The sequence below is a fragment of the Pseudonaja textilis genome, chromosome 2 (genome assembly GCF_049901715.1).
Source record: "Pseudonaja textilis isolate UNSWEBS1 chromosome 2, rPseTex1.2, whole genome shotgun sequence".
Lineage (NCBI taxonomy): Eukaryota > Metazoa > Chordata > Lepidosauria > Squamata > Elapidae > Pseudonaja > Pseudonaja textilis.
In genome coordinates, this window is record NC_141991.1 from 251634709 (window position 1) to 251659254 (window position 24546).

Consider the following 24546-nt stretch of genomic DNA (forward strand, 5'->3'; position numbering starts at 1 on the left):
TTGACACTTCTTAAAAAGGTGGGGCTTTGCTCACATGATTGGATTGTTGCAATCACCATCTTGATTTTTTTTTTTAAAAAAAACTGCTTCTAGATGTCCTTGGCATGAAGGGAAGGGAAGTAAAAAAAACGCTGTTTGTACAAGATGTTTAATTCATTAATTAACCCATGCAGATTCGATGATTGCTGTTCTCTCAATATTTTCTGCCTTCTCCTAGTGTGTCTCTCTCTCTGCCTCCCCAGGTAAATAAACTTCATCTCTAATAAATCATTACAAAAAAAAACCCAAACAAACAAAACCTCTTCCTCTAGCTACTGTATTAAATGGCCTTGTCGACACTCAAATAATTCAATATGTCTTGCTTTAGGTGAGGTCTTCCCCAACAGAAAATAAAAGATAAAGAAAAAAAAACAAAACACATTTTCTTTAACAGTTCAGAGAAGACTTTAGTATAGGTGAAACCTTCTCTTATTAAAATAATTCCCATTGCTCTCTTCGGGTCAATATATGGGGGAGTATCTGGCCATTAAGCAGGTATTATGTTCTTTTATTACAGTCTCTAAGTCTCATTATTCTACATTTATCTGCATTGAACTTGCTATCTATTAGCTGGAGTGCTTAACTGATCGAAGCCTTTCCTACTTGCCTGTGTTGTTTCTCACAGGTGACCTTCTTCCCAATTTAATATCTCCCACGCAGGAGAAATTCTTACTTTAAAATAAAGGGGTTTTGCTCTGCAGCCACCTGAGGGATTAGAAGAAGATGGTGGGAGATTTAGCAATGGGAATAGCAATAGCGCTTAGACTTATACACTGCTTCACAGTGCTTTACAGCCTTCTCTAAGCTGTTTACAGAGTCAGCCAATCCCCCCCCCCCCAACAATCTGGGTCTTCAGTTTACCCACCTCGAAAGGATGGTGGGCTGAGTCAACCTTGAGAGGGTCAGGATCGAACTCCTGGCAGTGAGCAGAATTAGCTTGCAATACTGCATTTTAACCACTGCGCCAAGAAAAATCAGAGGGGTATGTGTGTTATAGCTTAGATTGGGAGTGTACAGCCCCAGTCCTTCTAAAGAGTCTCTTGTCCCTTTTGTTACAAAGTTTTCAAGAAACAGCTGGACTTTCTGTCAGGGTTCCAACGGATGCCCTAATTAATTCATGAGCCTCTAGCCAAGTTTCAAAAGAAATCCAATTATTTATTAGGAGCAACATGTTGGCACTTTTCCCAACTGCAGTCAGCTCTGCCCTATGTACTTTACTGTTCACCTATGACCCTGTTTCAAAACCCTCCTCCCTGGGTATGTCATAAATAACATTCTCCAACAATGCACTTTGCAGGCTGTGGAAAACACACCTCTGAGCCTGAGGTTAGTAACTTGAGACACAGTCTGGAGAAAGATATACATGGAATGTGCTTCTGATCTGTCATATCTGTATATCTACCCTTCTTCAGTGGAAGAAGAAGGTGGGGAAGTTGGTACAAGTAATCCTTTTTGATGTAACCTAAATATGTTAAATTCTATATTGAATCTGTATAACCTACACATGATATACAACTGGAGGATTGGAGCCAGATGTCCAGGAATGTGTCACCTCTTGAAAAGATAGCAAGTGGAGCAGGGACCATAAAAATACCAGCTCCAGAAGATACTCCCTGGGAACTCTTCAAAAGATATGTTCTCAGAAAAGGGGAGGGAGGAATTAACATGTTGGTTCTTTGTTTGACAAGATACACATCTAAATAAGGGGAGGGGTTCTAACTCCCCTTATCTATTACTGCATGCCTGGGAGCATTAAACTTTGCTTTGAATAGTGCTGGAATCATCTCATTTAAAATAAAGGATTCCTTTTGAAACATCCAGTTTTCAGAAGTTCATTCATTTTGGTTGAAGGGGAAAAGTCCAGTACTTGACATGATCATAGCAACAAACTGCTTCATCAAAGCTCACCCCAGGAAATGCTTTACGAGTTGAGACTTCCTTTGTTTTTCCTTGAAGACATTCCACATATCATCCAAGAAGCTTCTTCAGTTCTGACTGAATGGTGAGGAAGGATGGAAAGCTGAGTCAACCTTGAGCTGGTGAGATTCGAACTGCCGAACTGCTGGCAATCGGCAGTCAGCTGAACTAGTCTGCAACATTGCATTCTAACCACTGTGCAACCACGGCTCTTAACATGGATCTCAGCTGAGTCTGGCAGGGAAGTTTTCCTCCCCCACCCAATCAATCACAATGGAGGGGACTTCAGAGGTCTTCTAGTCCAACCCTGTGCTCAAGCAGGAGACCCTATACCATTTCAGACAAGTGGCTGTCTAGTTTCTTCTTAAAAACCTCCAGTGATGAAGCACCTAGAACTTTTGAAGGCAAGCTGTTCCATTGGTTAATTGTCTTCACTGTTAGGAAGTTTCTCCTTAGTTCTAGGTTGATTATCTCATTGATTAGTTTCGATCCATTGTTTCTTTTCTTGCATTCTGGTGCTTTGAAATATAACTTGACCCCCCCTCCTCTTTGTGGCATCCCCTCAAATACTGGAATACTGCTGTCATGTCTCCCCTGGTCCTTCTCTTCACTAGACTAGCCAAACCCAAATCCTGCAACCATTCTTCATATGTTTTAGTCTCCAGGCTCTTAAGAATAAAATAGAATTCTTTATTGGCCAAGTATGAATGGACACACAAGGAATTTGTCTTGGCACAATTATTCTCAGTATACATAAAAGATAAGGTAAAACACTTAATGATAGTCATGGGGTACAATCATCTTAGTTGTTCTTCTCTGCACTTTTTACAGATTAACAGAGTTGGAAGTGACCTTGTAGGTCATCTAGTCCAACCCCACAACCAAGCAGGAGACACTACACCATTTCTGACTGATGGCAGTCCAGTCTCTTCTTGAAAGCCTCTAGGAATGAAGCTCCCACAACTTCTGAAGGCAACTTCTGTTCCATTGGTTGATTGTTCTCACTCTCAGAAAAGTTATCCTTATTTCCAGGTAGAATGTCTCCTTGTTCAGTTTCCATCCATTATTCCTTGTCTGGACTTCAGGTGCTTTAGAAATAGCTTGACCTCTTCCTCCTCTCTGGGGCAGCCCTTCAAATATTGGAAGACTGCTCTCCTGTCTCCCCTGGTCCTTCTCTTCACTAGACTAGCCATGCTGAGTTCCTGTAGCCGTTCTTCATATGTTTTAGTCTCCAATCCCTTAATCATCCTGGTTGCTCTTCTGAGCACTCTTTCTAGAGTCTCAACATCTTTTTTTTATAATGTGGTGACCAAAACTGGATGCAGTACTCTAGGTGTGGTCTTGCTAAGGCTTTATACAGTGGTATTCTTACCTTACTTGATCTTGATTGTATCCCTCTGTTCATGCAATTTAGGATTGCACTGGCTTTTTTGGCAGCTGCTTCACACTGCTGGCTCCTATTTAACTGGTTGTCCACTAAGACTCCAAGATCCCTCTCACAGTTACTGTCATTAAGCTTGGTTTCATCCAGTCTATATGTGTACTTTTTCAAGTCTTCGGTGTTTTGCACTGCCACAAATATTGACCAACATTTATCTGAGGCTCCGAGGCTTCCTTTGGATGCAAAGCAAACAAGAGTTTGTGGGATCCACTTTGGGCAAAGAGCTGGAAAAGGCACAAGAACGTGATTTTCTGAATTTCCAAGAGCTTAAAAATGACCGCTGAATGGTGAAAAAGTGGAGCTGAAATGCGGCAGAAGAGGAAAGTTATTAATTACAGTTTATGGGGAAGAAAGGTTAATGGCGGCAAGTAAATCTGCACCGTTTTATAGCTTGCTTTGGGGAGCACCATTCTGACTCAGCAAATGGCCTGCCCTGTTTTTTTAAAAATAAAAAGTCAGCAGAAATGGGCAAGCAGGGTTTTACGGACTTTTGAAATGCTGAGGCAGAGACAAGAAGTCTCAACTTTTAAAAAACACGGCATGTAGTCCTTGTCTTAGAACCATTTGTTTTCTGACCATACAAAGTTACAATGGTGGAGGCTAAAATATATGAAGAATGATTGCATGAATTGCAGCTAAGATATTTAAAGGCTTGGAGACAAGAACATGTGAAGAATGGCTGCAGGAATTGGTAAATTGAGGCCTTTGAACTAGGGTGCTGGAGAAGATTCCTGCAAGTCCCTTGGACTGCAAGGCAATTTGACTGGTCAATCCTAGAGGAGATCAACCCTGACTGCTCTTTAGAAGGCCAGATCCTGAAGATGAAACTCAAAGACTTTGGTCATCTAATGAGAAGGAAGGACTCCCTGAAGAAGAGTCTAATGCTGGGAACAATTGAGGGCAAAAATAGAAGGGGACAGCAGAGAAGGAGATGGCTGGATGAAGTCACTGAAGCAGTTGGCGTGAGCTTAAATGGACTCTGGAGGATGGTAGAGGACAGGAAGGCTTGGAGGAACATAGTCCATGGAGTTGCGATGGGTCAGACATGACTTTGCAACTAACAACAACAACAAAGTTTAGAGAAAAGAAGGCCTAAGGGTGACATGATAGCAGTCTTCCAGTATTTGAGAGGTTGCCACAGGGAGGAAGAGGTCAACTTATTTTCCAAATCACCAGAAGGGAAGACAAGAAACAGTGGATGGAAACTCGTCAAGGAGAGAAGCAACCTGGAATTAAGGAGAAACTTGCTAACAATAAAGAATAATTAAGTGGATGGTTAATTAAATAAGATGATTAAAGGCCTGGAGACTAAAACGTATGAAGAACAGTTGCAGGATTTGGGTATGGCCGGTCTAGACTAAAGAAATACTAAGTGGGATATGATAGCAGTGTTCCAGTCTCTCAGGGGCTGCCACAAAGAAGAGGGAGTCAAGCTATTCTCCAAAGCACCCAAAAGCCAGACAAGGAATAATGGATGGAAACTGATCAAGGAGAGATTCAACCTAGAAATAAGGAAACATTTCCTAACAGTGAGAACAATAGGACAGTGAAATGGGTTGTCTTCAGAAGTTGTGGGTGTTCCATCACTGGAAGTTTTAAAGAAGAGACTGGACAGTCATTTGTCTGGAATGGTATAAGGTTTCCTGTCTGAGCAGAGGGTTGGACTAGAAGATCTCCAAGGTCCCTTCCAAGTTTCAACCCTGTTTATTCTGCTATTCTGTTCTATTCCCTTGAAAGAGTTCAACCCTTCCTTGCTTCCTCATTGTAGGACCACTCCTATTCCTAAGGATTCCCAAACCAATCCTTTGATCAGGATGCATCACATTCAATCCACTGAGTAATGTGAATGGAGATTCTCAGTCACGCACATCATGGTTGTCCCAAAAGTGCTTTTTCAAGAAGCAATTAGACTTTCTTGTTTTTCTTTGAAGACTTCTCATCAGAGTTGAAGAAGCTTCTTGAAGGAGAAAACGAAACTACTTCAAAGAAAAACCAGAAAGTCTAGTTGCCTCTTGAAAAAGCACCTATGGGATAACCCATTCAGTAGTATTAGCTACTCAACTGATGCTACTTTTAATTCTTCTGGCCACAGTATGTTTGTTGATTGGAGAAAGTTGAACAAATACATAATGGAAGGGGTGAGTAAGTAACTTCATCTTCTTTCATGGCTTTTCTAAGCGAAGTTGCATGGAGCTAATACCTAGACCCTTTCTGCAATACACACATACACTAAATCAAATTAAAATTTTCATCCCCAAGCTATATTCAGTGTATAAAGGTAACAGATCGGCAAGCACATAAAAATTCAAGGAGCCAAAATGTCCTTGTAAATTGTAACCGTAATTGCATCCAATCTAGGTTAAAGGTTTGTTTGTTGCTTTTTTTTTTCCTTTTCCTTTTCCTTTTTTTTTTCTTTTTTGCAAAAAGCACCATCTAGCAAGCAATTACACACATAAGTGATTTTAAGGCTCTGAATAGCACCAGCGACTTCACTTTTGCATAAAGCCTTCAGTGTTTATCTAGATCACAGTCCAAACATCTTAAGTTTTCCAACATTTGGTGTCTGGCAAAAAGAAAGTCAATGACCAGTAAGGGAATTCATGCAACTTTTCTGTCGCAGAGCCCAAGATTATGAAACTTCTCAAAATGGTCCACTTTTAGGGGGAAGAGGGATTTTTTTTTTTTTTTAATTTAGAAGCATTTTGCATCTGGAAATTAAAGTCTTATTAAAATATAGAGAGAACTTTGGAAGTAATGAAAAATAAAATCCGGAGAAGTTCACTGCTAGTCTTGGGAGCTGTTTAGGGTCAGATGTATCTGAGTGGCCTTCAGGAACATGTAAATAAAAATAAAAATACTTTCACTTAGATTCTACCTCTTTTGTAAAACCCCAATCAATACATCAGTATCATCCTTCTTCTCCTTAGGCTGGGGCAAAAGGTTATCAGAAGTAAGAGTTTTTTTTCCCCCTGTAATAGGCAAAATAAATAACTAAGTTGGAACCTTGGAGGTGGAAAATAGTGGAAGGGAGTAAGAAAGGAGAGGAACAGTGAAGAAGGTAGGGAAAGAGAGAGGGAGCGGGGAACAGTGAAGAAGGAAGAGATGGAGGGAGGGAGGGAGGAAGGAGATGAACAGTGAAGAAGGAAGGAAGGAAAGAAGGAAGATGCGGTAGATAGATGGAATGCTCTGTATAAATTAAGAACGTGTAATATCCAGGCCTGGTTTTCAAGACTGGACAGCCATAGTAACTGCCTCACCCACATTGAGCCATGGTTCTATCATAGTTAGCCTGCGTCCCTGAGATCAATATAAATAAAAGTAAAGGTTCCTTCAAACAGAAGTCAACTTGACTGTTGACTTCATAGATCCATCTCTGTAACTATTTGATCATAACAAGAAAAAAGTTTATTTCCAGATTTTTGTTTTCAATTGGCCAGTCTAACCCGTAATTCTGGAGTTTCCTAGTATTCTTCTATCCCTGGATTAGCCTGGTCTGAGGTCGGATCCTGCTTCACTTTTCTAGAAGAACTAGGGTCCCCCAGGTTAATTGCTGTTCTCTTTCCAGAGCTAATTTGAACTTTACTCCAAAAGAAATGTCCAAGCCCAGTTGCATGGTGAAGATGATAAGAGATGTCAGTCAACATAATAGCAAAAGATACATGACACGGAAGCCTTTTCAAGCAGGCATGAAGGAACTTGCAAGAAGTCAAGAATTGTACCATGAATTTGGTTCACTGGATGCATTGCTTTGTAACTAAAGGAAACAGTGAAAAGAAAGGGAAATTTGTTAGAGGACCTGGGACCGTCACAGGCTTCCCGCTATAATCCATATATCAGCTTTGTTTTGAAATAATTGCTCGATAACAAAGGAAGAACCTCACTGTAGCGGAGGCAATCCTGGGAGAAAGAGAAATGAAGAGGAAGGAAGGAATAACTTGGTTTTCAACAAGGACCATTCATTGTTCATTAAACCTAACAAACAAAATTCTGGCCATCCTGCTTGGATGGCTTCTGTACCCTTGGGGACGTTAATTTGTAGGGGTGGGCTGCTGGGGGTTTGCAGGGGTTTGTGAGAGCCCCTAGTTAAGATTGTGTGCAGTTCAGAGAATCCCCAAATGGCTGGCTGGCCCCGCCCCACCCACCATGCCCCTCCCATGAGTCCCCACGTGGCCCGTTTTGGATCCCAGGTAAGTGCTGCCTCCCGGAAGTTCAGTAAGGCCAGGAATGGGCCCCTTTCTGGTTTCCAGAGAGGCTCTGGAGCCCAGGTAGGACGTTTTTGCCCTCCTGGAGGCTCGAGGAAAGACTCCGGAGCCCAGGGAGGACAAAAGCGCCCCCCCCCCACTTGCAATGGTACAGAAGGACAACCAAGCCACACACACCATGGACATGCCCACCCAGCCACCGAGCAGAAAACCCATTGTTAAAATATTTGAAGCCCACCCCTGGTTATTTGATTTCAAATTTCAAAACCGAGAATTGGGTAGCTTAACAGCCATGCTGGGTTGTTGCAGTCCTAGTCGACGATCCCTTAAATATGAGCCAGCAGTGTGTGGCAGCAGCCCCCAAAAGCGAATACAATCCTTGGTTGTATAAACAGAGGCATAGAATCAAAATCACGTGAAGTATCACTTGAGATGTTCAAGAAGTGATTGGACTGCCGTTTGTCAGAAATGGTGTAGGATCTGCCATTTGGGCGGGGGTGGGATGGGGGTTGGACTGGATGATCTACAAGGTCCCTTCCAACTCTGAGTATCTGTTATCTGTTACCGCTTTATAAAAACCTTAGTAAGACCACACCTGGAATTCTTCATCCAGTTTTGGTCAACACAAAATAAAAAAAGATGTTGAGACTCTGGAAAAGTGCAGAGAAGAGCAACTAAGATGATTAAGGGCCTGGAGACTAAAACATATGAACAATGGTTGCAGGAACTGGGTATTGCCAGTTTAGGCAAAAGAAGGACTAGGGGTGACGTGATAGCAGAGTTCTGATATCTCAGGAGTTGCCACAAAGAAGAGGGAGGTCAATTTATTTTCCAAAGCCCCAGAACACAGGACAAGAAACAATGGATGGAACTAATCCAAGAGAGAAGCAACCTGGAATTAAAAAGAAACTTCCTAGCAGTGAGGACAATTAACCAGTGGAACAGCTTGCCACCAGAAGTTGTGGGTCCTCCATCACTGGAGGCTTTTAAGAAAAAAAACTGGACAGCCACTTGACTGAAATGGTATAGGGTCTCCTGCTTGATCAGTGGGTTGGACTAGAAGACCTCCAAGGTCCCTTCCAACTCCAGATTGAATAATGTTCAAAGTGCCTATGGAATTAATAACTCATTGTCTAAAATGTGCATATACCGTATAATGTACTCTACATTTGTAAAACATTGACACATTTTGATTTTAGTATTGGAGAACATTTTTGAGAATGCTGTGAATAATCAAGAAAACAAATAACCCCAGGCAAACGAATCAACCAAGAGTTGTCAGTGGGAGCAGAAATGGCTAAGCTCAAATGATCATACTTTGGATGCATTATGTGATAACCCAGTTCTTTTGAGAAGTCTATAACATTGGTGGAAGTGATAGATATATAGGAGGAGGGGGGAGGAGGAAGAGGAAGGAGGGGAAGGAAGTGGAGGAGGAGAGAAGAGGAAGAAGAAGAGGGAGAAGGGAGAAGAAGGAAGGGAAAGAAGGAAGAGGGGGGGGAAAGGGAAGAGGAAGGAGGGAAAGGAGGAGGAGAAGAGGGAAGAAAGAAGAAGGGAGGAGGAGGAGGAAGAAGGAGGAAGGGGAAAGGAGGAGGAGGAGGAAGGAGGAGGAGGAGGAGGAGGAGGAGGAGGAGGAGGAGGAGGAGGAGGAGGAGGAGGAGGGGAAGGGAAGAAGGGGAAGGAGGAGGAGGAAGAAGAGGAGGAGGAAGAGGAGGAAGAGGAGGAGGAGAAGGGAAGAAGGGGAAGAACGGGAGGAGAGGGAGGGGAGGAAGGGAAGGAGGGAGGAGGAGGAGGAGGAGGAGGAGGAAGGGGAAGAAGGGGGAGGAGGAGGAAGAAGAAGAGGAGGAGGAGGAGGAGAAGGGAAGAAGGGGAGGAGGGGGATGGGGATGGGGAGGAGGGAAGAAAAAGAAGGAGGAGGAGGAGGAGGAGTAGGAGGAAGAAGAAGAAGAGGAAGAAGAAGAAGAAGAAGAAGAAGAAGAAGAAGAAGAAGAAGAAGAAGAAGAAGAAGAAGAAGAAGAAGAAGAAGAAGAAGAAGAAGAAGAAGAAGAAGAAGAAGAAGAAGTAGTAGTTCATTTTTCCTCAAACCAATACTGATGACGGTAAAAATTCCTTTCCACTGTCAGCCTTGGAAGCCATATTTTTCCATGAGATGCAGCCTGCATTGTTTGCACATTATCCAGCTTTTATATCGATCAGTCCACTCCCTTCCTTCCTTTCCCCCTCCCCCCCTCTTTTGGAAGCTGCTTCTACCTTCCCTGCTGAACATTTGTTTTGCTAAGCAGCAGTGTCTGCTGAGGTGGTGAACACAAGGTACCCTGGGAAACGGCAAGGGCAGAGAGCTGTCACAGAGCTTGTTCCAGAGAGTCACCTGGCTTGTATGTGTTAGAATGTCAGGTCTCTGCCGTTTGCAGAGAGTTCAAAGGTCAGAGTCCCAACGATACACCACAGCTGGGGAAATGAGAATTTTGTGCCTGAAGCAAAATGACGTCCACCGTTAACTCTTTGGAGGTCCTTCCAAACCTGGTCTTGCTTCATTTCCTTAGCTCTTTTTTCCCCCGTCCACTTTCACATTGTTTCTCTTTTCTCCAAGGTGTGTCCAGATGATAAAGAATCCATTCAGGCTCTGACCTTTTCCAACAAATTATTATTATTATGATGATGTTTCTAGGAAAATGCCGCAAAAAACAATCCATTACATTTGCTAACAATTTATCTTGCAAATGAACATGACATGATCCTTTCCTAAAAGAGACTGTGCTGTTCATTTTCTTCTTCTTGCAGTAAAGTATAATCGTACTCCTCTTTTTAAAATTCTGGTCAATACAGCTTTAAAAAGAAAAAGAAAAAAGAAAAGAAAATTGCATGCAATAAAAATGAATGCCATTTCATGTATCAGTTTGGAGCGGGAAACTATTTCTACAGTGGATGGAAACTAATCAAGAAGAGAAGCAACCTGGAATTAAGGAGAAATTTCTTATCAGTGAGGACAATTAAACAATGGAACAGAAGTTGTGGATGCTCCATCACTGGAGGCTTTTAAGAAGAGTCTAGATAATTACTTGTCTGAAATGGTATATGGCAGGGGCGTCAAACTCGCGGTCTGTGGCCTGGATGCGCCCGGATGATTCTGAGACATGTTATTCACTGTCACTCTTCACCCTGGTTTTCCCCCACCCCTCTGGGTGTATCATAAGTCATATTCTCCAATGAAGATACTGCACGAGTCAAAAAGAGGGCTGTGAAAATATCTACAGACCCCTCACATCCCGGACATAAACTGTTTCAACTCCTTCCCTCAAAATCACACTATAGAGCACTGGACACCAGAACAACTAGACACAAGGAGAGTTTTTTTTCCTGAAAGCCATCACTCTGCTAAACAGATAATCCCCCAACACTGTCCAACTATTTACAAAGTCTCTACTACTATTACTGTTAACCTTCTGATCACTTCATATTGCCCATCCCCTCCCACTTGTGACTGTATGACTGTAACTTTGTCACTTGTATCCTTATAATTTATATTGACTGTTTCCTAGTATGATTTGATTGCTTTTGTGCCCTATGACTATGATTCTTGAATCTTGATGAATGTATCTTTTCTTTTATGTATACTGAGAGTATTTACACCAAGACAAATTCCTTTTGTGTCCAACCACACTTGGCCAATAAAGAACTCTATTCTATTCTATTCTATTCTATTCTATTCTATTCTATTCTATTCTATTCTATTCTATTCTATTCTATTCTTCATTCCAATATTCTATTCTATTCTAGTTTTCATTCCAATATTCTATTCTACTCTACTCTACTCTACTCTACTCTACTCTACTCTACTCTACTCTATTCTATTGCTCTTTCAAACTCCTTTCCCCCTTCCTTTCTATTGGCAACTATAAAACGGGCATAGAAAATGTTTTATGAGTTGACACAGGGAGAGTGCAGGATTGTAGGAGAAAATTAGTAGCAAACCCACTGCGTGCGTGCAAAGTATGCCTTTGGTGTGTGCATGCACAAAGTGTGTGTGTGCACACAAAGTGCAGTCACCAAGCCAGACCCACAGAATCAGTGGTAAAAAAAAGAATTAAACCCACCACTGTTGGTCAAACAATCAAAATTCAGACGCTGACTCTTATTTACGACAGTTGTGATGTCTTGGGGGTGGGGCTTCCCGTGATCCTCTTTGGCGACCTCTTGACTGGCAAAAATCAAGAGGGAATCTAGATTCACTTCACATCCCTGTTCCTAACTGAACAATTGCGGCAATTCACTTAACAACGGTGGCGAGAAAGGTAGTTACACTGGGAGAAGCTCACGTTTACCAATGTCTCGCTTAGCATAAAAAAAAACTTGGTGTCAGGTTTCCAAGTGAAGAAATCCATTTAAAAAGAAAAGAGCAAAGTCCATCTTCCAAAACAATTTCTTTTATTTTAGGAAAGCATCAAATTGGCAAAGTCTGTTGTAATTCTGGATCTGACACAACCCAGAATGACACCGCATAATATTGGAAATTAGAAACAACTCCCCAAAAGTCACATTCCCCAATAGAAGTAAACGTTGCCTGATGTCATCAATCTCTACCTCCAGGTCTCAGCAGGGTCAGTTTTCGTTCCCACAGGAAGGAGAACCACCTAGCCTAAACAACTCTCTCTATCTCCACTCCTCCCACCTTAGGGAATATGGCAATCCCAAAACCGTTCCTCCCATAAACAGCAAAGAGACAGAAAGAAAAGGAATATATTTAATAAAGCTAAATATAATGGCTAGGCATATGTCAATTTCGGGCTTGACACTTAGGCTCAATTGTGGTTGTAATTTGAGGATTAGAAGAGGTTGGACTGCCATTTGTCAGAAGTGGTGTAGGGCAGAGGTGTCAAACTCATGGCCCATGGGCCAGATGTGTCACGTGCCGTCCCGTCCCCGCCCAGTTTAGCGAAGTCCTGATACATCACGTGACGCCATTATGGTGCCGCGAGTTTGACAACCCTGGTGTAGGTTCTCCTGCTTGGGAAGGGGGTTGGACTAGATGACCTACAAGGTCCCTTCCAGCTCTGTTCATCTAGGCTTAATCTAGGCTTGAATTGTATCTAGTTTACCTCTTTACCAATACTTAGTGAGGAGCAGAACAGAATGCTAAGATTTTCTCTTATCAGCCTGAGATCAAATAAACTGCATCTAACTTTTTGTTTTGTTATATTGTGTGTGTGTTGCTTTCTTTTCCTTCTGCGCATGGAATATATATATCTGGAAACCTCAGCCTGCAAAATAATCCTCCTGTGATGATTATGCAACACTGTCATTAAAAAGAAACAAATAATTGATACATCTAACTGACCACAGCAGGGGAAAAGCACATAGGGGGTCTCATTAAGACCTCTTGTTCAGTGGGAAGGGTATTATTCATTGTCTTGAGTCAATGATACAAATGACCTATGCCAGAAAAAATGATGGATGCCGAACTCATTTTCATCATATATTTTAATGTCCCGCTGGCAGCAATCTTTGTCATCCAAACGTAACAAAACAATGAACATAAACAAGAAATCTATTATGAAGCCCAATGCGATTCTGGCTCTTTTCTGCACCACTTCTGTAATCATATACAAACAGAGACGCACAAAAAAATCATCTCAACGCTTTACAGATGGATACAAATCATTTAAAAAGTAAATTAAAAGTTGTTGTTGTTTTTTTAAGAAAAAAGTTCTCCCTTTTTTTTTAAAAAAAAAAATTAAAGTAAAAAGGTTGGTTTTAAAAAAGGACCTAACAAAATGTTCCCCGATGAACAGCCAACCGGAAGGAATGTGTACGCATCTTCCAACGTCGAAGGATATCGGTGTGACACAGCGGAACAGTGATTTATTACTTGATAAATTACAGACATTTAGAGTCTGTCAATCAAACAGCATGAGTGTTTAGTGCTTGGGTTATGGAGAAATGCTTCTTTACTCCCCAAACTTTATTTCTGGATGGTCCTGTATCCAACGGGTTATCTTGATTAGGTTCCTAATTAGTTTTTGGCATCTCAACAAACATGTTGTGATTTTTTCCAACTGGGTGAGGTTGGGAGGCAGAATAGTAAGAACAGGTAAGAGTAGATCCAGAAGGACCATTGGTGGTATTCAATTTTTTTTTACTACCGCTTCTGTGGGTGTAGCTTGGTGGCCATAGCAGGAGAAGGATACTGCAAAATCTCCATTTCTATCCCACTCCAGGGGAAGGATACTGTAAAATCCCCATTTCCCCATCCCACTAACTTGATTTCCAGCTCCGTTCTCTTGTGCAGGGAAACCAAAGAAGATCCAGCCAATCAACTGGGACTCAGGAGACAGAGTATGGATGGGGAAGGGGCCAGTCAGAGGTGGGATTTGCCAGTTCTCCGAACTGTTCAAAATTTCCGCTATCGGTTCTTCAGAACTGTATTCAGAACTTGCTGAATACCACCTCTGAAAAGGACCCTATGCTGTTTTGGAATACATCAAAAACCATTTCTCCCTTCATGAAATATGGAGACATCCTGCAGCTCTATGGTCTCAATTCCAATGATTCATTTAAAGGAGACCGTGGAAAGACATGCGCAATCTTGGTGGAGTGACCTTAGATGGAGGAGAAGCAATAGGAGAAGGAGAAGAAGGATGTGGGAGGGAGAGGAAAAGGAGAAGGAGGAAGGGGGGAAGAAGAGGAGAAGACCACCAAGACAAACTGAAACAGGATCAGTGATGCTTCTGGAGGAGCAAGTCAAATCAAGACTCTAGAAAAAAAAAATAGAACAATTCTTTTTTTCCAATGTTTCCCTGTTTTCATAAAGGTAAAACTTCTTATACTAGAATATGATGATTAATCTAAGATGTGTGATTAGCCTTAGACAGAGAGAAGGAGGAGAAGAGACAGAAATGGAGAAGGAAGAGAAAGAAAAGGAAAGGAGGAGGAGGAGGAGGAGGAGGAGGAGGAGGAGGAGGAGGAGGAGGAGGAGGAGGAGGAGGAGGAGGAAGAGACACAACTGAAAGAGCAATGTTTTAAATCCATTGATGTTTTTGGAGAAGCAAGTTGAATCAAGGTTCCAGAAGCTATGTTGAAGAACTCTCTCTATTTTAGGGGAAACTTCTTATACTGTGATTATATATGGACCAGACTATCGTTACACTCTTTATGCTGAAGTTTCTTGTCAGCCTCCTGGGTAAACCAGACAGGAAACACAACTAGATGAATTAATTCTTCTTTATTTTAACAGAGTCGTGCAAGTCTGAAGGTTAAAAAATTTCAATTCCCACTTTTAATCCTCAAATCAATTGGGGTGGTGTGCTGTCCCAGCCGGTCTATGGGAATTGGATAGTTACTTAGGAATTATGAGCTGTCCCCTTAAGGGAATGCATCATGGTAAAAGTAGTTAAAGGTATCCTGGGGAATGTAATTCATGTCACGTGGCCACATCTGTAATCCTGATTGGTCACTAAATTGACCCCTGAGGGGTTGGGGGAGTTTTCCCTCCATTCTTGCCTGGACTCATGAACTGATAGCAGCTTTCTTTCTATCACTACAAGATGGGTTAGGAAATAACCATCTTTTATCTGCAAGGCTGATATACAAAGGATTGGTCATTGTAGAAGAACTTCATCACAAATGTGAGTTATGAAGATACCTGATGTACCAATAAATATACTTTGTTATGGATGTTTTGTGGAATTTATCTCTCTGCATCTGCACAGCTACAAATCCACCTCTGTGCATGAGACAGGACAGGTGGGTCCTTTCTAAGTTATTTCCTCTAACCTTTAGCGCCTTAGGGAATCTCCCTTCTTTGTCTGATTGTTTCCTAGTCATTATCTCTTTCCCTCATCCTACATCATACATACCATTATATTTCTTCATGAATGTTCTGGAAAGCATTGGGATAAAGGCCTATAAAGGGCAGCAGAAGCAGTCAGAAATTACAGAGCTAATGCTCAACTACTAAAAATCTTTATGTAGAATAGATAGAATAGAATAAGAGCTGGAAGGACCTTGTAGGTCATCTAGTCCAACCCTCTGCTCAAGCAGGAGACTCAACACCATTTCAGACAAGTGATTCTTCAATCTCTTCTTAAAAGCCTCCAGTGACGAAGCACCCACAATTTCTGAATTTCCATTGTTTAATTGTTCTCACTGTTCTCCAGGTTGCTTCTCTCCATGATGAGCTTCTATCCCATTGTTTCTTGTCGTACCTTCTGGTGCTTTGGAAAATAAGTTGACCCCCTTTTCTTTGTGGTAACCCCTCAAATACTGGGCTACTGCTATCACGTCACCCCCTAGAATTTAAATTTTTTGTGGTGGGCAGGCGGTGAAATTAGTATCTTAACAAAACCACCCATTTATCTCCCTGGTAAAACTCACAATTCCTCACCAGTGGAACTCACTTGAAAAAACAACAACAACAACCCAGAATAACAGAGTTGGAAGGGGTCTTGGAGGTTTTCTTGTCCAATCTCTTAACAGATAACAGATAATCAGAGTTGAAAGGGACCTTGTAGGTCATCTAGTCCAATCCCCGCCCAAGCGGGAGACCCTATACCATTTCTGACAAGTGGCAGTATAATCTTGAAAGTTTCAAGTGATGGTGCTCCCACAACTTCCAAAAGCAACTTCTGTTCCATGGGTTGATTGATCTCACTGTGAGAAAATTTATCCTTATTTCCAGGTTGAATCTCTCCTTCATCAGTTTCCATCCATTGTTCTTTGTCTGGCCTTCAGGTGCCTTGGAAAATAGATTGAATCTTTCCTCTCTTTCCTCAAATATTGAAAGACTGCTATCCTGTCTCCCCTGGTCCTTCTCTTCACTAGACCAGCCATGCCCAGTTCCTGTAACAGTTCTTCATACGCCTTAGTCTCCAGTCCCCTAATCATCCTGGTTGCTCTTCTCTGCACTTTTTCTAGACTCTCAACATCCTTTTTATAGTGTGGTGACCAAAACTGGATGCAGTACTCTAGGTGTGGTCTTACTAAGGCTTTGTGGAGGGGTATTAGTACTTCCCTTGATCTTGATTGTATCCCTCTGTTAATGCAATTTAGGATTGTGTTGGGTTTTTTGGCTGCTGCTGCACACTGTTTGGCTCATATTTAGCTGGTTGTCCGGCTTCTTTTAAACTTCCAATGTTGGAGAATTTGCTTCAATCTGGACAACTCTAGACATTCATCCTAAAAAGCTACATAAAACATGAGGTGATTGTCATTATGTGTTTAGTCTTCTTTTCAAATATTTCTTCAATATTTAGCATCCTGCTTTTTTAAAAAAGAATGTTGTTTATTTCATACAACTAATATTATCTGGGGATTTGAACTTGGGTTTGTTTGTTTGTTTCCCCTTTTAAATCATTAATGGTCTGGATTTTTATACTGTGATCTCATTTTAATGGTTTGGGTTGTCATCCCCACTTGTTAAAAGTTTGTTCTCACAAAGAGAAATCAAACATAAAATGTATGGATGTGAAGAAAATCTAGTAAGAAACAGAAGAAACTTTAGCAACATTTAAAAAACAACAACAAGAAAACACTGGTTAGCACACTGTAAAATATCGGTGTTAACTAGAACTGTGAAAAAAAAAATGTTGTGAGGTAGTAATGCTCCAACTCTGGAATACCACATACTGAAATTATAATGGCCTGTTCTGACTTTACAGGCCTTGTTGTTATTGTTGTTGCTGACGTTATTGTTGTTGTTTTCAAAAAATGCTTGAGTGAGGAACAGAAGAAATAAATCTTGAAATGTTTTGCAGAGCATCTGGAAAATTTTGCTATTTATTTGACTTTGCATCCATCCATATTCCAAAAATCTGTTTGCACTTTTTATTTATTTATTTATTTTCCCTCACCTCAGAATGCCAAACATGTTGTTCATAATTTGACAAACAGAAAACAATCTCATGCCGTTTTTTTTTTTTCCTACCCTTGAGAAATTCCTACGACTGCGGTTTGTAATGCTGCATCTTTGAATAGCATCCCAAAGGTATCAACTAGCAGCCTTTCTGATGATAGATTTGAAGAAGTCAGATGGAATTGGCATTTTTGAACTTTGGGCTTTGGAGAAAACTCTGGAGAATACAGGGAAGACAGGGAAGGAAAGAAACCAATTAGATCATCAAATAAATCAACCCAGGATTCTCGCTCAAGGTGCAAATGATCGGGCTCCAATTATCCTAGTTCGTGTCGGGCTCTCTGTGGACTGGTAACATAGAGAAAGTGGCTGTATTACATCAGCAGGGCGGTGCCTGAGTGTCTGCGCTACAACGCCCAGCTGAATGGAGAGAAACTGGTCTTCGGGTTGCAAACGAAGACCTTACATCAGAGGTGGGTCTTCAGCAGGTTCTGACCAGTTCTGGAGAACCAGTAGCAGAAATTTTGAGTAGCTTGGAGAACCGGCAAATCCCACCTCTGACTGGCACCGCCCCCATCTCTTCTCTGCCTCTCATCAAGTCCCAGCTGACTGGCTGGGTCTTCTTTTGTTACCCTGCACAGGAGAATGGAGCTGGAAAGCAGGTTAGTGGAGTGGGGAGGGAATGGGATTTTGCAGTAACCTTCCTATGCCATGCCCACCAAGCCATGCCACACTCACAGAACCAGTCATAAAAAAAAAAAAAATTGAATCCCATCATTGCCTTACATGCTTAGATGGACAACAGCAATACTGGTGGAGGGAATTAAATGAAGATTTTGAGGTACTTGTGGGGTGATGATTATGTAATTGCATAGGATGTGGGGCAAACAGGATGCTGGCTTACAGGGAGGGGCCAGATATTGTCAAGAAGGGCAATTAGCTAACTAGATAAATGGGGCTTTGAGCCGGCAGACACTCGGAGCTGACTTTAATCAGATGTTCTTGTTATCTCTAACTGCAAAGGAATAAAACCTCTTGCCAGCTTACTTGGACTCGTTCGTTGTTTATTGCCTCGTCAGATGTGCTGGCTACGGAGTAGCTGAGAGTTCAGACACAACATGGGAAGGTCTCTCTCTCTCTCTCTCTCTCTCTCTATAGAAAGCTCTAGAGCTTGGAAAGGAGTAAGGAAAGAGAGAAAAAGAAAATGACCAAGAACAAGATGGATGGACTCAGTAACAAAAGTGTTGAGTGCACCATGGGAAGAGCTGAAGGACCAGGTTAGATTGTCATGGAGACAATCAATGTGGTTGTTAGGAGTCAAAAACGACCTGAGGGCCAATAATCGATCAATCGACCTTGTTAATAATAATTTTTATATTTCTTCCAACAGACTGCTATGGAAAACCCAACCAAGCTGTGTTGCTGTAGAGAATGGCTCTGGTACTCTGCGTCCATTCTCAGAAGAACTTTCTGGACATGCTCAGAAAGCCAATACTTTTCAAAGGAGCGAGCGGGTCAAGGTAGAGCCGATTGCCTTCCTAAAATGAAGTATTTGACCTCTGTTGGATGAATGACAGCCTTGACTTCTGCAAAGAAGTCATCTGAGGTAATGTGGCTTCCAGAAAACCTGAAAGGGAAAAAAAAAAAAAGAGGTAGACTAATGCAAGGTGAGGGATGCGGTTTTAATTATGCTGTGAGAAGAAAAATCACTGATGAAGTTATATGATTAACTGCTATATATTTTAACGGCAATGCTTCTTGCTTTATTCTAATGTCATTTCCTTGTCAGAGTAGCTTGTTGAGAAAGAAAAGAGAGAGAGAGAGAGAGAGAGAGAGAGAGAGAAAGAAAGAAAGAAAGAAAGAAAGAAAGAAAGAAAGAAAGAAAGAAAGAAAGAAAGAAAGAAAGAAAGAAAGAAAGAAAAAGAAATGCGGGGAGAGGACAGGGATAGCAGAGAGGTGAGAGACGAAAGGAGAGAAGAGAGGTTGGAAGGATGGAAGGAGAGATGAAATGTAGGAAGGGGATGAAGGAAACAAGATGAAAGGAGATTGGAAAGACGGAAGGAGAGAAAAGGGAAGGAAAGGAAGAAAAAGGAAGGAAGGAAGGAAGAAGGGAGGGAGGGAGGGGAAGGGAGAACAGAGAATTGAGAGAAGAGAGAGAGAAGGGGAAATGGAAGTTGGAAGAATGGAAGGAGGGATGGAAGAGGAAGAAGGAAAGAAGACGGAAGGAAATTGGAAAGAAAGAAGGAAGGAGAGAAAAGGGAAGGAAGGAAGGAAGGAAGGAAGGAAGGAAGGAAGGAAGGAAGGAAGGAAGGAAGGAAGGAAGGAAGGAAGGAAGGAAGGAAGGAAGGAAGGAAGGAGCAGACTGAATCAGGTTCAGTCTTAAACAGGCAATTGCCAGCAGGAAATAAACCAGTTGGTGGATTAGTTGGTCTGCTTTTAAAAGTAAGCATGAAACAAGATGAGATTTCACAGCAGCAGAGCACACCCAGTGACATTGCTACACAAGTTCTATCCTGTGGTGATCTAGCAACTCAGGCCCATCAAAAGAGGGACTCATACATCAATGTCACTATGGGGTTAGACTTGTCATAACTTGTTTCACTTTGCTACAGACACCTCTGCATTTGCAGAGTTTTCTTGCTCAGAAGGACAAGATTAAGAAAGAATCCTCTATGAGCGTGACTGATACCCACAACTGAAAGAAAACTCTACAAAATTCAAGGATTAGATAAAGAAGGAAAAATGTACACCACCAGAACAAATTCTCAGAATAACAGAGTTGCAAAGAGTTTTGGAGATTTTCTAATCCAACACCCTGATCGTTTCTGACAAATGATTCTCCAATCTCTTGAGTAATGGAGCACCCACAACTTCTGGAGGAAAGCAATTCTACCAGTTAATTTCTCCTTAGTTCTAGGTTGCTTCCATCCTTGATTACTTTCCATCTGTTGCTTCTTGTCCTGCCCTCCTGGTGCTTTGGAGAATAGCTTGACTCCCTCTTCTTTGCAGCAGCCCCTTAGATATTGGAAAACTGCTATCATGTCCCCCTAGCCCTACTTTTCACTAGACTAGACATACCCAATTCTTGCAACCATTCTTCCTATGTTTTAGCCTTCAATTCCCTAATTATCTATGTTGCTCTTCTCTTCTCTGTCTCAACATCATTTTATATTGTGGTGATCAAAAATGGATGCAATATTCTCACTGTAGTTTTATCAAGGCAATATAAAGTGGTATTAATACTTCATGAGATCTTCATTTTATCTGTCTGTCTGTCTGTCTGTCTTCATCATCATCCATTATTATTATTATTATTATTATTATTATTATTATTATTATTATTATTATTATTATCTTCTTCTTCTTCTTCTTCTTCTTCTTCTTCTTCTTCTTCTTCTTCTTCTTCTTCTTCTTCTTCTTCTTCTTCTTCTTCTTCTTCTTCTTCTCCTCCCCACCACCTTCTCCTTCTCCTTCTCCTTCTTCTTTCCATCAATCCATCTATATCAATTCACTATATCGATCTCTCTGCCTCTATCTATCTATCTATCTATCTATCTATCTATCTATCTATCTATCTATCTATCATCTATTTATATTCATCACCATTCTCTGTCTTCATCATCATAATCACTTCTTCTTCTCCTCCTCCTTCTTCCTCCTCCTCCTCCTCTTATTTCCATCAATCCATATCTATCTATCCATCTATCCATCTATCCATCTATCCATCTATCTATCTATCCATCTATCCATTCATTATCTATCTATCTATCTATCTATCTATCTATCTATCTATCTATCTATCTATCTATCTATCTATCTATCATTTCTCTTCTTTCCTGGGTGCCTGAGTGTGTGGTCTATGATGGTATTGTCCAACTTACTGATTTCCAAGCTAAGCGGTTCACACACTATCCACTCCTTCATTCTTCCAGCTTTCGTAAAATGATTTTTAAAACCCACGGTGCATGGAAACTGTGATTTTTAGAGCCAGAAACAGCATTACGTCTCCCTCTCATGCCAATTAAGGAAACTAACAAAGCTTCCTGGAATTCTGGAAGCTCAAAGGGGGTCAATTGTTATTTTTTTTTCTCCTCTAGAATAAGAACCAGGTCATAAAAATAACAGAAAGGGGGAAAGGGAAAATGTGATGAACTTGTACAAGGTGGTAAAAATGAGCTCATTAAGTCCTTCCTTTAGGATTTACTCAGGAACCTTATTAAAACTATATTCATTTCACAGCAGCTGTGTAGGAAAGCGGAGGTGTCTGGTTTATAATAACTACAGTGACTCAATTTAAGGTCAAATATATCTGACCCAGATGTTTCCCAGGCTTACAGTTCCCTGTAGAAATCCGAGCTTGTTTTTTAACTATAGATTCCAGTATTGATCTTGTGTGTGTGTGTCTGTGTGTGTTTCTATTCCCTTGTTCTTGCTGGTCTACTCAACTGTAAATGTCCACCTGTCAAAAAAGAGAGAGGTATATATACTTATTAATTTCTCTGGGACATACTGCTAAAAAAAACAGCAACAAAGGTATGTTTAGAATCAGAGATCAGATTACTACAAAAAAATATTTCTCGAGAATCTGTAATTTTCAGGACTTGCTATTAATCAATAAATCAATCAGGATAGAGGTGAAAGGAACCTTAAAGGTCTTCTAGTCCAACCCCCTGCTCAAGCAGGGGACCTTGTACCATTTCAAATAGGTGGTTGTCCAGTCCTTTCTTAAAACCCACAACTTCTGAAGACAAGCTATTCCACTGGTCAATTGGTCAACTGGTCAACTTCCACTGTGACGAAGTTTCTCCTTAATTCCTGTTATTACTCATTCAACCACCTCCACTGGGCTGTTCCCCTCAGTGGATCCCCAAGCTGACTGGCAAACCCACTCTTTAGGGTTTTATGAAAAGGTAGGAAGGTTGGGGACAATCTCACATGGGGAAGATGTTCCAGAGAGCATGAGCCAGAGGTGGGATTCAGCAGGTTCTGACCAGTTCTGGAGAACTGGTAGCAGAAATTTTGAGTAGTTTGGAGAACCACCAAATCCCACCTCTGCCTGGCCCCACCCCCATCTTTTCTCTGCCTCCCATTGTGTCGCAGCTGATCAGCTGGGTCTCCTTTGGTTGCCCTGGACAGGAGAACGGTGCTGGAAAGCAGGTTAGTGGGGTAGGGAGGGAATGGAGATTTTACAGTATCCTTCCCCTGCCATACTCACCAAGCCATGCCCACCAAGCCATGTCCACAGAACTGGTAGTAAAAAAAATTGAATCCCACCACTGATCCATACTCTAATCCTACTTTGTGCTACTATACGTAATATGTCTAAATATGGAAAGCAGATTAGTGGGGTGGGGAGGGAATGGGATTTTGCAGTATCCTTCCCCTGCCACGCCCACCAAGCCACGCCCACCAAGTCATACTCACAGACCAGTAGTAAAAATATTTGAATCCCATCCCTGGCGGGAGCCACAGCAGAGAAAGTCCTCCTTCTCAACACCAGCTGGAATCATTGGACTGACGGGACCATCCACCTGCCTCCTCTGCCTACAGAAATGGTACAGGTCAACCCTAGCCGGATGAGACGGTTCCTCAAGTAACCTGGATCCTTGCCACGAAGGGTTTTAAAGGTGATCGCCAATACCTTGAATCTGGGAGTGGTCTTCTGGGCGTTCGCAGGGGTTGAGAGAGCCCCTAGCTAAGATTCTGTGCAGTTTGGAGAACCACCCAAATCCCACTCCTGGCTGGCCCTACCAACCTCTCCCGGACTCTCCCAGGAGTCCCCATGTGGCCTGTTTTGGATGCAGGAATTGTGCGCGGAGAAGCTCAGGGAGGGCAAAAAATGGGCCTCCTGGAAGTTCGGGAAGGCTGGAAATGAGCCCATTTCTAGCTTCCAGGAGGCTCAAGGAAACTCTACACAGCAACTGGGCCAAGACCCCTTTGCTAAAATTTTTGAAGCCCACCCCTGCTTGAATTGCACTTGGAAGCAGAGGGCAACTAATGAAGTCGTGGAGCAGTTACAGAAGCCATTCTTGGGCCCCCCAAAAAACTGCCTGCATTGCCACATTCTGTTCCAACCATCCTATGAATATTAGAGTTTAGTTTACTTTACTTTATTGTCATTGCACCGCGTGACAATGAAATTAAATGCCATCTTCAGTGTGCATTGTAACTATAAAGATAAAACACAAACACACATCCTTCACATTCTACACAATTGAATCCCGATATTACATTAATATTGCACTATACAGTAGAATTCAATATAGTTACTGTCCTGGGATAGAAGCTGTTTTTCAGCCTATTTGTCCTTGTTTTTATTGTCCTGTATCATCTGCCAGATGGTAATAGTTTAAAAAAAAAAGGGTTCCCAGGATGAGATGGATCTTTGAGAATGTTTTGAACTTTCTTAAGGCAGTGGGAGCTATAAAGCTCTTCCAAAGAGGGGAGAGGACAACCCATGATCCTCTGGGCAATGATGCTAACCCTCTGGAGTGCTTTCCTATTTGCCCCTGTGCAATTGTCAAATCATACAGAGGTGCAGTATGATAACATGCTCTCTATGGTGCAGCAGTAGAAGGTCACCAGCAGTTTTTCATTCAATTTTTGTTTCCGGAGAAGCCTCAGGTAGTATAATCTCTGCTGGGCCCTTTTGAGCAGGGCTGTAATGTGGGCACCCCAGGTCAGGTCCTCTTTTAGGGTAACACTCAGAAACTTAATCCTGGCCACTTGCTCCACTCGGTCTCCATTGATAAGCAAGGGCCGGATGTCTGATCTGTTCCTTCTATAGTCCACTATAAACTCCTTGGTCTTATTGGTGTTAAGGACCAAGTTATTGTCTCCACATTTATCATGCTAACACAAGGTGATGTTTATCAAGATTTACTTTCTTTTGCTCAAAAAAAATTGAATGTATCAGTGATGCAGCTGAAGAACGTTGTGCACAAACAGAGGCGGTTTTGTGGGGAGTGGAGGAGAAAGAGAGAGATTATATTTGTATTTAAAAAGATTTCCAACCACCACCACCCCAACCCCCCCGAGAAAATGCATGCTAAAAAAGAACAGTGTTAGGTTTATTTGCATTAAAACAAAATTGGGAATTT